Raw genomic sequence first — 10,996 nt, forward strand, 5'->3', positions numbered from 1 at the left:
TTTCATATTTATCTTTAGCTCTGCATTATAAGTTCCTTGTTTTTATATTATAAACCACTAGTTTGTTTTTTTTTATCTTGAGCTATTTTATTGTTTTGCCCATTCAATTTTTTTCTTTCAATTTTGGGAAAAAATATTTGTTTATTATAATTTGTTTTGCTTTCTAATTGTTCTTTCTGTAGTAACAATTTCTTCTTTACTTATATAATAGTCTCTCAACTCTGTCTAATTACACCTAGTGTCTCTCAAGGGAATTAGCCTTCCAGCGGACATTTGGCAACATCTGGAGATATTGTTGCTTGTCACAGTTATGCCAATTGCTACCAGTTCCTAGTGGGGGTAGGCCAGGGATGTTGCTAAGTATCCTAAAATTCACAGCAAAGCCCCTGTGGAGAATTATCTGGTTCAAGATGTCAGTAGTACCAAACTTGAGAGACCTGAGAATATACTTGTTAGAAATTTTTAAATTTCCTTTTTTCCATATATAACTTTTGATTCTTCTGGAGTTAATGGATAGGTTTTCTTCTTTCTATTTATGTTGTGTGTGTGTGTGTGTGTGAGTGTGTGTGTACCAAATATGTGTTGATCTTATTTCCTAATTCAAATTTACACAAGAAATACAAGGTTGATTCATAGGTTTTCTCACTGGTTGTGTCTATTTTCTCAAGAGCTATGCCTTTGAATGAGAGAGCTAGCTATTGGTTTCCATGAGAGAGTGGTGTCATGTTAACAGATGAATACCATTGCAGGGGGCTTGGAAATAGAACAGGTGGGCTAGTTTCCCTTAATTATCAAATTAAAGAGACTTTCACTCTGGGGATGAAGTCATTTACTGTATTTCACTACCAGATGAAATTTTCTTTTTTCTTCTTCTCTCTCTTTTAATATTTTCTCAGTGCCTGATGTAAAGGTCTGCAGTTATTTCAGATCCTTCTCTACTTCTGTCACAGGCCCAAACTTGTTCTAGAATACCTCTCAGACAGGTGTTAGGCTCTAGCCTGGAAGGGATGGCTATTGCTGTCAGTCATATCATCTGCATCTATGGCAGAGGAGGAGGGAGAGGGAGAGCTCTCCAGGCCCAGCCATTACTAAAGCATTTATTTAATTAATTAATTTCCCTGATGATTCCCCAAACCATCTCCTAGTCTTTGTATTGTCACTGATCTTAGAGTTTCTCCTGGGATCCATTAGGATTGATTGCTCTCACTATTGGAATCTTGGCTTGGATTCTTTTGCTCTGTTTTCTCCATTAATTCCATCCCACCTGTTTTTTAGCTTCCAGGGTTTGTTTAAACTTTCTGCTCCACTGGTAGCTCTATTTCCTGTTTTCCAACCCAATTGTATTTTGATTCTTTACTTAAAATGTGGCCCCAACCATTTCAATGAAACCAGGGGTAGAAAAAAAAAGGTAAACATGTAAACGAGAAGCGTTCCTGAATCAACTACAGACCCCAGTTTCAATAGATATTTGTCATTTTTTTAATGATTAAATGCCCTGTATCTGGTCATGTTTCCCAGAAATAGATCCTTAGACAAGGATTCCTGTGTAAGTGATTTATTGAGAAAATGCTGCTAGGGAAAACTATTATATCGGGGGGTGGGGCACGATGGAGGATGCTAAATGTGATAGGCAGAATAATGCCCCCCTACAGACCAAAATGCATTCCCCAAACATGTCACATTATAATCTCTGGAACCTATGAATCTGTTATCTTCATGGCAGAAGGAACCTTATTTCTGTGATTAGAGATCTTGCGATAGATTATCCTGAATTATCCAGGTAGCCCCAATATAATCACCCTTGAAAGTTAAAGAAGGAGGTAGGAGTGTCAGAAACTGAGATTTGAAAATGCTACCTCACGCACGTTGAAGATGATGGTAGGGCCTATAAGCTAAGAAATGAAGACAGTTTTTACACTCTAGAAAAGACAAAGAAATAATTCTCCCTTAGAGCCTTCAAAAGGACTCAGCACTGTCAACACTTTATTAGCCCAAAGGAACCAGTTTTGGACTTCTGAATTTTCAGTGGGTGTACTTTTAAGCCACAGAGTTTGTGGTGATTTGTTTCAGCTGCAATAGGAAACTCATACATCAAGCTTGAGTGAAGTCTCAGGCAAAATCTAAGAGCCTCTTTGGTCTGATCCCACGGGAGCACCCTTCAGTGGGGAAAATGTCTCCAAGCTGCCTCACCTGAGGCAAGGGGTCCGAGGCTTGATGTCACCATACCTGCTCCTGTTGATTGTTACGGTTAAGTTCCCAGAAATGATTATCTGTACCTTTGATCCTAGGATTTTTTTTTAAATCTAGAAAAGTCCTTTTTTGACTAAGATACAGTCCTTATATTTCTTATAAATTAAGGTTTGAACAACATAGAGAATGGGTTGTGGGAAAGAACCTTTAGAAAAATTTAACAAACTTGGTATTCGTTATCTGACTAAAATAGGGTAGAAGGCAGGGAAAGTCTCATTAATATTCCAAGATAGGAATCAAACGGCTTTTAGTGAAGTGATAGCGTATGAGAAAATGTATTATCTGAAGTCATCAATAATCAAATGCTTTGGAGACAAAGACCTAGGGTTCTGTGAGTCTGGTGCTAAGGAACATCATAAATGATATAAAGAAATCAAAGACTCAGAGATGAGTAGTTCTAGATTTATAGAAAAAAATCTAAATGCTAAATAGTAAACTCAAGAAATAATTCCAATAACATATCTGCCCTTTCCCTAATAAGCGATAAAACCTAAATAGTATTGTTTAATTCTTTCTTTCATCTCCTCTTTTATATTTAAGCAGTCTATACTATATTGGTACTTGGATGACAGCTAGAAATAACAGCAATAAGACTACACACACCTAAAAAGAATTCTTGCCTTCAGGAAGCTTACAGCCTCATACCATAAGACAAAGACTCCTAAATATAAGCTACACATATAGTTAATAAATATAAGATATTTAATATATTAACTATGTTAATTAAATTCTTTGACCTTCATTAGGCTAAACCTGACAAAAATACAGTTTTGACAATTAGATCGTTAAGGTTCAAGAATACTGTGTGTGGTTAAATAATTACCTTGAAAATATGGCACAGTCAAAATATCCAATCCAGATAGGCAATTCCTTTCCACCAACACACTCTTCCTGATTCCACAAAGAAGTTCCATCAGGTTTTGTGGAAAAAGTATATTATATGTCTTCTTCACATGTGAAAAAGTAATTGCCTATTTCATCAGATTAGTGTGGTACTTAAACCTGTAAAGATTTAACCAGCTGCTTATAATTTCACTTATCCTTTATTTTACTCACATTAACTTAATATGGAACTTGGGTAATTGTATGATGGGAATTCAAAACTCTTATTACTACAGAGATCAGGCTTGAAATTGATTTTTCATATTGACACTTTATACAATCTTAGATTTATAATTATTGATTTTAAAATCAAGATCTCACTGACAAAATAAAACTATTTCTTTGCTCTATAGCTATACTCACTTATATTCCAACTAAAAAACAACCTCCAGTTGTATCTATTTAGTGTCATTGAGTAATTTATAAATTTTTTTTTTTTCAACGTTTATTTATTTTTGGGACAGAGAGAGACAGAGCATGAACGGGGGAGGGGCAGAGAGAGAGGGAGACACAGAATCGGAAACAGGCTCCAAGCTCTGAGCCATCAGCCCAGAGCCCGACGCGGGGCTCGAACTCACGGACCGCGAGATCGTGACCTGGCTGAAGTCGGACGCTTAACCGACTGCGCCACCCAGGCGCCCCTCATTGAGTAATTTAAAGTTACATTTCTTTGCAATAATTTCCCTTGAATATATTCAAACTGAAACATTCAATCCAAAGCACTTATACTTAATTGTCTTGGAATTGAAATTTTATCCAAAGATTTTATGGTAAAATTGAGTTTTTATATGTCCCGACAAAATGTTTATAAATCAGCTCTAGAGCTTTAGTCTGTTAATTCAGTTAGATATGCTGAAATCCAGGTGAGGCAAATTGTGATTATATTAGAGTGATCCCTTTGGTGAGGCAGAGCTGCTCCAGTCAAAATTCTAAAATCTTGGGGCGCCTGGGTGGCGCAGTCGGTTAAGCGTCCGACTTCAACCAGGTCACGATCTCGCGGTCCGTGAGTTCAAGCCCCGCGTCAGGCTCTGGGCTGATGGCTCAGAGCCTGGAGCCTGTTTCTGATTCTGTGTCTCCGTCTCTCTCTGCCCCTCCCCCGTTCATGCTCTGTCTCTCTCTGTCCCAAAAATAAATAAACGTTGAAAATTCTAAAATCTTAATGCATTACGTATTTGTAAAATATACTTATCTAATTGAACTACTGACAGAGATGATTGATAAAGTAGATATATGGACTAATTGTCAATATCTCACTCTTCTTCTTGGATTGCTTTTAATACTCTTCTCTTTAGAATATACAGTATTTTATTTTCCTGCTTATATAAAGGGTGCCAAGGCATTTATTTTTATTGAATTCCCTTTTCATTAGTTTCAATTGTCATACGGAACTTTTAACCAAGTTTCAATAGTTTATCATTGCTGCTGCTATTTGTGGGGTTGTTTATTGTTATTGTTGCTACTAATGTTGTTTCTGTCATAGAAAATGTTATTAAAATGTCATTTCTTGGACTTCTGTGAGGGAGAATGTAGCCAAGGGTTCAAAGTCAATGTTACAGAAAATCCGTTCTTGAAAGTTGAGCTCTGGACAAAGAAAGTATAGTAAGTGGCACCAAATGACCCACTTATACAGAAGTATATTTCTCACTAAGTAGTTTATTTAATTCTTATTGTCCAAATAATCCCTTTCACATTGTAACTACAGTTTTGTACCTTACAAATTTAATCTTTATTAGAACTGAAACACTTTACTTGAGCTAGGGTGAGAAATGAATCTAGTGATGCCACCCTTATCACTTCCCAGACATAAATACAATAAGAGTAGGACCAAAAACAACAAAAACAAACAAACAAACAAACAAAAACGGTACCCAGTAGAATATGGCATTTGGTTGCTTAAGTAGAGCAGGGAAGAGACAAATGGAGTTTCTGGCATTATGGACCCACACAGACATGTCTAAACTGGACTCAAGGTATATGATCTTTCCAGATACCTGGGAGAGAAATAATCAGAATTGCCATGATATTCTAAGAAGGAAATATTCAGGAAGACAAATGAGCACAGGTGAAGAGCAATGTAGTCTTTCTACTCTATCATATTTTTCAAGATGGGCCCTTGAAGAACATAAATAGCAAATCTTTTTCCAATGTAATTTATTCACCATAGTATGCTCCTTTTGAAAAGTTTCCAGTTATGATTTTTTATCATATCTTCCACCAGAAAATAAATAATTAACTATTTACGTCAAAAAATAACCTTATGTTAATTAGGACATATAAGGAACAATGGCCAATAGCTATACATATATTCGTAAAAGAAAATATATCAACTACAGTAGGTGACAATAAGTATCAGGATCCTTCTACCATGTAATTAAACTATAAACTATCCTTTATTTTTAAAGATGGTCACTACATAATTATTCTCTTGACACAAAATAAGGGGGAATTTTTTTTATTATTTTTGGGAAATAACTTGACCTTCAGTTTCCCAGAGTGACAATTTGGGAACTTTCAACAGAAATGCACCAGTTGTTCTTAATTGCCATGAGGACTAATGGGAAATAAAGTATGCAATATAGTATTATATATTTACTGTCTACAAAATTAAAGGAAAAGAAATTGTAAAATAATTCCAATTATAAGTGAGTGCTATTTGTTTAAAGAATATAATACTACCTTTGTGATTTGATAACCACAATGAAAATTATTTGGTATGTACAGAAAAAGTTAAATTTGATTTCTTTCTGTTTTGTCATAAGGTAAGATGGGATGTTATCCAAAGAGTAGATCTATATTTTAATTCCCATGGACAAATAATAAACAAATGAGAAATATTGTACATTAATATTTATTCTAGAAATAAGCTGTATAAAACAGATTTCTGCACTTGCCTAGAACTAACATTTTGAAAAACCAGAGCATAATAATACTGACACTCAGGGCTTTTGTTATATAAACCAAGTGTCTTTCACCACTGAAAATGAGAAGAGAGCCCTTGGAACAAAGTTCCACTTTATGTTTATAGGTATGTATCAGTAAGCTAAGTCCACAATAATGCTATATAACAACCAACCACAAAAATCTCAACAGAATACAGAAATAAGCTTTTTAAGTCTTCATGTTACCTCTGGAGCAGCTAATCTAATTGGGGCAAGGCTTGGGAACCTGTTCATCTTGACTGGGTTCTTACATGTGTTCCTGGGCCCTTACCTCCCTCCAAGGCTTCCTCATCCTTCTCCTGAAACATCAGAGTAGCCTAAAAATATCCTTATGGTATTGGCAGAGATACAACAGTGAAAGCCCAATCATGCAAGTGCTTCCCAATGCTTTTTTCATTTCACACCCACCAGTCTTTCATTAGACAAAGGAAGTTATGTGGTCAATTTCAAAGGCAAGGACTGGAAAAATACACTTCGCCTTTTTGGTGAAAAGAATTTTAAGTCCAACAACAAAGAATGTCTACACAAGAAAGTTTGGATAACTGAGTCTATTACTACATTCTACCATAACCCTGTCTGTAGCACACAAGATCCTGTTCCAGTTTCTCCTGTGGCTTCCTTCTCTAACCCCACAGGCCCCAAGAGCTATCCCATTTGTTATTGGTAGTTTGCATTTGCTTTTAAACATGCATAATAAACCCCCCTTGATTTGTAAAGATACCATTCAGAAAGCACCTCTTCCAAACTGCCTGTGGGGAAGTCATTTAGAGGAATGTGGTATCTGAGGTTCATTCTTTAGAGAAAGGTTGATGCCATAGGCCAGCACTTGGGCTCTTCTTTTAGTGAGGGGCTCCAGTAGACACTAATGCACAACAGCATGAATGTGATAAGCAAGCAGCAAAGATAACAAAAATGTGGGAAATGGACACTCTGCCCCTGGGTTTCCTTCCTGCCTCCCATTCATTCTCTAAATTGCACCTAGGGTAATCTTTCTATTTTATCTAAACTGTTCTTGTTATTGCATCACCCTATTTGTTCTTAAATTCTTTGTTATGAGCCATATACATCTGATACGACAGAAGATATATAATGAAGATGAACAAATCTCAACAGTTTTAGCAATTACTTTTAGTTTGAACAATTTAAATATTTACCCACAATTGTGTAAATAAGAAGCACTTCCTCCTGAAATTGTTTAGATTCCAATATCAGAGTTTTAGAGTCACTTTATAATTTTCACAGGGATCCTAATAATAATCATGAGTAAAATTACCGTATCAGGCTTTTCCGATTTCCTACCATTTCATGTATCATTTTGTGCAATATTTGACAAAGCACAAGTTCTGGGACTTTAATCTTAATTTCTCAAGGATCAGGTAAATTCATTAGAAAGAAATAATGAACCATATTCACGTACATTTCACTGGCCTGCTTAATATGATTGTGAGCTCTTAGGGGAACAGGAAAAAAGTTCTAAGGACATGTTCAGGATGCAGAAGAAAGACTTAACAGTATTATTCTATCCTGATAAATGCATAAAATCAGAAAACTTGATCAGATTCTTGATTCAGAAATTGTCTTAAAGGTATTGTGCTGTATAAAATAGGTTTTATTTTATTGTCCATGATTAAAATATCTCCCTATAAGGCCAGTTTGTATTCAGTGAACTCTGTGAGCTAACTAATCTGTTTGCCTAACTTCTCGCTTCTTCTAGTCATACCCTATAGCAATTTTTGATGCATTTGCTCAGGAATCTTTTTCCATAAGAATTATAGTGACCACTTACTAATTTCTCTCTTTGTGCCAAGAACTATACTATGTTATTTGAAAAAAATATATATTACCAATATTCATAAGAACAACTAGATAGCTATTGTTATTCTTTCCAGTTAAAAACGAGTAAACAGACTCTAGGATATCAAGCATTTTGTATACAGGTTAAAGATCTAGGATATTATTGTACAGGAGACAGGGAGTAAGTGAACAATTTTAAGCAAGGGAATGACATGATCAGAATTATGTTTTAGCTAAATTATTCTGGTGACGGGATTTACCTAACTCATAGCTGCTTTGCCACAGAGAAGAGTGTAGATGATGGAGGTAATTCTTACCACTGCTAGGAGGTAATCATAGCAGGAGTCTTGAGAAATAAGGGCTAAAACTAAGACAGTGGCAATGCTAGTGAATTTCAGCCATTTCAGCCCCTTCTTTTTTTGTTTTGTTTTGTTTTGTTTTGTTTTTAAATCATGTGCAAACTCAGCCTAAGATCTTTCTCAACAAATAATCTTCCAGGCAGCCTTTACCAATATATGAGAAAGGACATGAATATAAAATCCTTTTTGCTATTCTTTCTTGCCAATATTTTGTATTAACTTTCTAGACCACCATAACTTTCTTTCACATTGCTGCCTGATAGCTTATACACATTACAATAATGACTAATTTCTGTAACTGAGAGAACTAAAAATAAAAACAAAGTCCCCTTCTCTCTCAAATCTGGTGGAAAAAATCCCACATTCCAACATTCCAGTTGAAGGGTAGGGAAGAAGACAGAGCCCAGACCAATCAATTTCCTTGATCCCAATGAGGAAAATGTTGGACACATCAGTTCCACTCCCATTTTTTTTGGGTGAGAACTTTGTTATGAGGACAGAACTAGTTTCAAGTTGGGCTAGGAAATGTGGTTTCCAGTTGGACAGTTAGTTCTGTGTCTATGAGGAAGAGGAAAAGGGATTCAGGGGAGACCGCGAAATTCTTGCTTTTTTTTTATGTCAGTCCCTCAATTATTTTTTTAATTATTTAATTACCCAACATATAAGTTTCACATCCTTTCTCCTATCATTCAAGTCCCTATGTTACCTGATATCTTCCTACAGATGGGGTAATATTTCCAACTGCTGTCATTGAGACCTATTGTTTCAATACACCTTAAGCAATAAACAAATTCCCCTTCAGCCTTTCCCTTTTCTGCTTCAAGTTCGTTTATTCTGTTAGTCTGTAACACATTATCACTCCCCCAAACCCTAAGCCTGCATATTGATCAAGTCTCATATCAAATGCTTCCTCTGCTACAGAACCTGACTTGAGTGCTTCAACAACAATAACCCTTCCTCTATTAAGCATCCTGAACTCTTTACCTATATCTCTCTCTAGGTACTGGTCATTTTAATTCTTTATTTTTTTTAATTTCAAGATTTTATGATGTAATATTGCATATATGTGAAGTAATATGAAATATAAAAATGAATGGGATAGATGGTTGCAGTAATAACCCCAATTTGTTCATGCCTATTAATATTCATGCTCTTATGTATTTCCCTCCCACCTGGACTCTGAGCTTGGCCACCTGACTTTTTTCAGCTTATGAGACAATAAAAAAGGTGATAGGAGACCCTGAATGGACTTGCACATCAGATTGTACTTTCTAGCTTCTAGGGATCCTGTAACCACTAGCATGGAAATAAGCCCAAGTAAGCCTACTGGAGACATGTGGCCTAGTCACCCCACCACTCCTAGCTGAAACAGCTACACCAACTGTCAGAAATGAATAATGCTAAGATCATCCAGCCATGGCAGATGCAAAACCTGACCACAGCTTCAGCAGGGAGTCCAGACAAGATCAGTAGAACAAGGAGACCTAGGTCTCATCTAAACTGCAGATCCACAGCATTGTGAGCTAATAAATCATTGTTGTAACTCACTAAGATGTAAAGGTACTCTCTCATGCTGCATAAGCTGAGACATAATGTATGTATACATTTAAAAAATACTACTAAACTCCACCGTTTCATACTAACATTCATACGAAGAACTAGCATTACAAACAGCTCCATCCTCAATTAAAATCACTCTCCCATCCCTTTGGGCTAACCATTACCTTGAATTTTTATTTTTTTGTTATTCCCTTGCTATTCTTTAATGCACACGCACATATCATGCCTACAGATGTATTGTTTAGTTTTGCTTTATTTTGAGATTTATAAAAATTACATCATACCATACATATATAATCTTCTATGATGTACTTTATTTTTCCAACATTATGTTTATGAGATTCATCCACAGACTTGTGGTTTACTCATTTCACTGCTCTTATATTATGATATATTTGCCCATTTTCTGTAGATGAACATCTGTGTCATGTCTGGATTTTTGGTTGTAACATACATATATTTGTTTTTTATTATTTCCTCAGCTGAACACTTTTGTCATAAACCTTCTTGTGTGATATTCTAGCTAAGATCTTCAGAACTGTTTCCATGGTGAATATTTAGAAGAGAAAGTGGTAAAGGATGTAAATATTCTTTATAGGATTATGCTAAATTGTTTTCAAAATTATTTTACCAATTCATACTCCCATTAGCAGCATAATGATCCATATTCTCTCCAACAGTCAGTATTAAAATATTTGTTAATAAAAGCTATTTGACAATCTGGTGTGAAATGCTATCTCACTGTGGTCTTTATTTGCCTGTTTATAAATGTTATTGAGGTTGAACATTGTTCATGTATTACTTGGCCATAATTATTTCCTTCTTTGGGAAATGCCTGCTCCAATTTTTACTCATTTTTCCACGGGATTGTTCCTATACTTTCCTCATTCATTGTCTTAATTTTTTCTGTCTTTTCATCTTCAAGTATGTCTCATGTGCCTAAGCTAGTGAGTAGGAACTCAAAACTCTTCACCAAGAAAAGCTGCTTAGACGATAGAGAATTACATGTGTCAATTTACACAGCTTTTTCGTGACAAACATTTTTCTTATTTCGTTTTCTTTTTCACAGATAGTATTACAGTAAACTGGTTTAGTACACTTATTTTGAAACAGATTAAGCATCTGTCTTCCTGATTTGATTGTTTGGCACTCTCCACATCCTTGTAAGGAGATGCTTGAAAAGAAAAGTAGGAAAACAGACTTCTTCAAAAT

This window comes from Leopardus geoffroyi, chromosome B2 (assembly GCF_018350155.1).
Source record: "Leopardus geoffroyi isolate Oge1 chromosome B2, O.geoffroyi_Oge1_pat1.0, whole genome shotgun sequence".
NCBI classification, from domain to species: Eukaryota; Metazoa; Chordata; class Mammalia; order Carnivora; family Felidae; genus Leopardus; species Leopardus geoffroyi.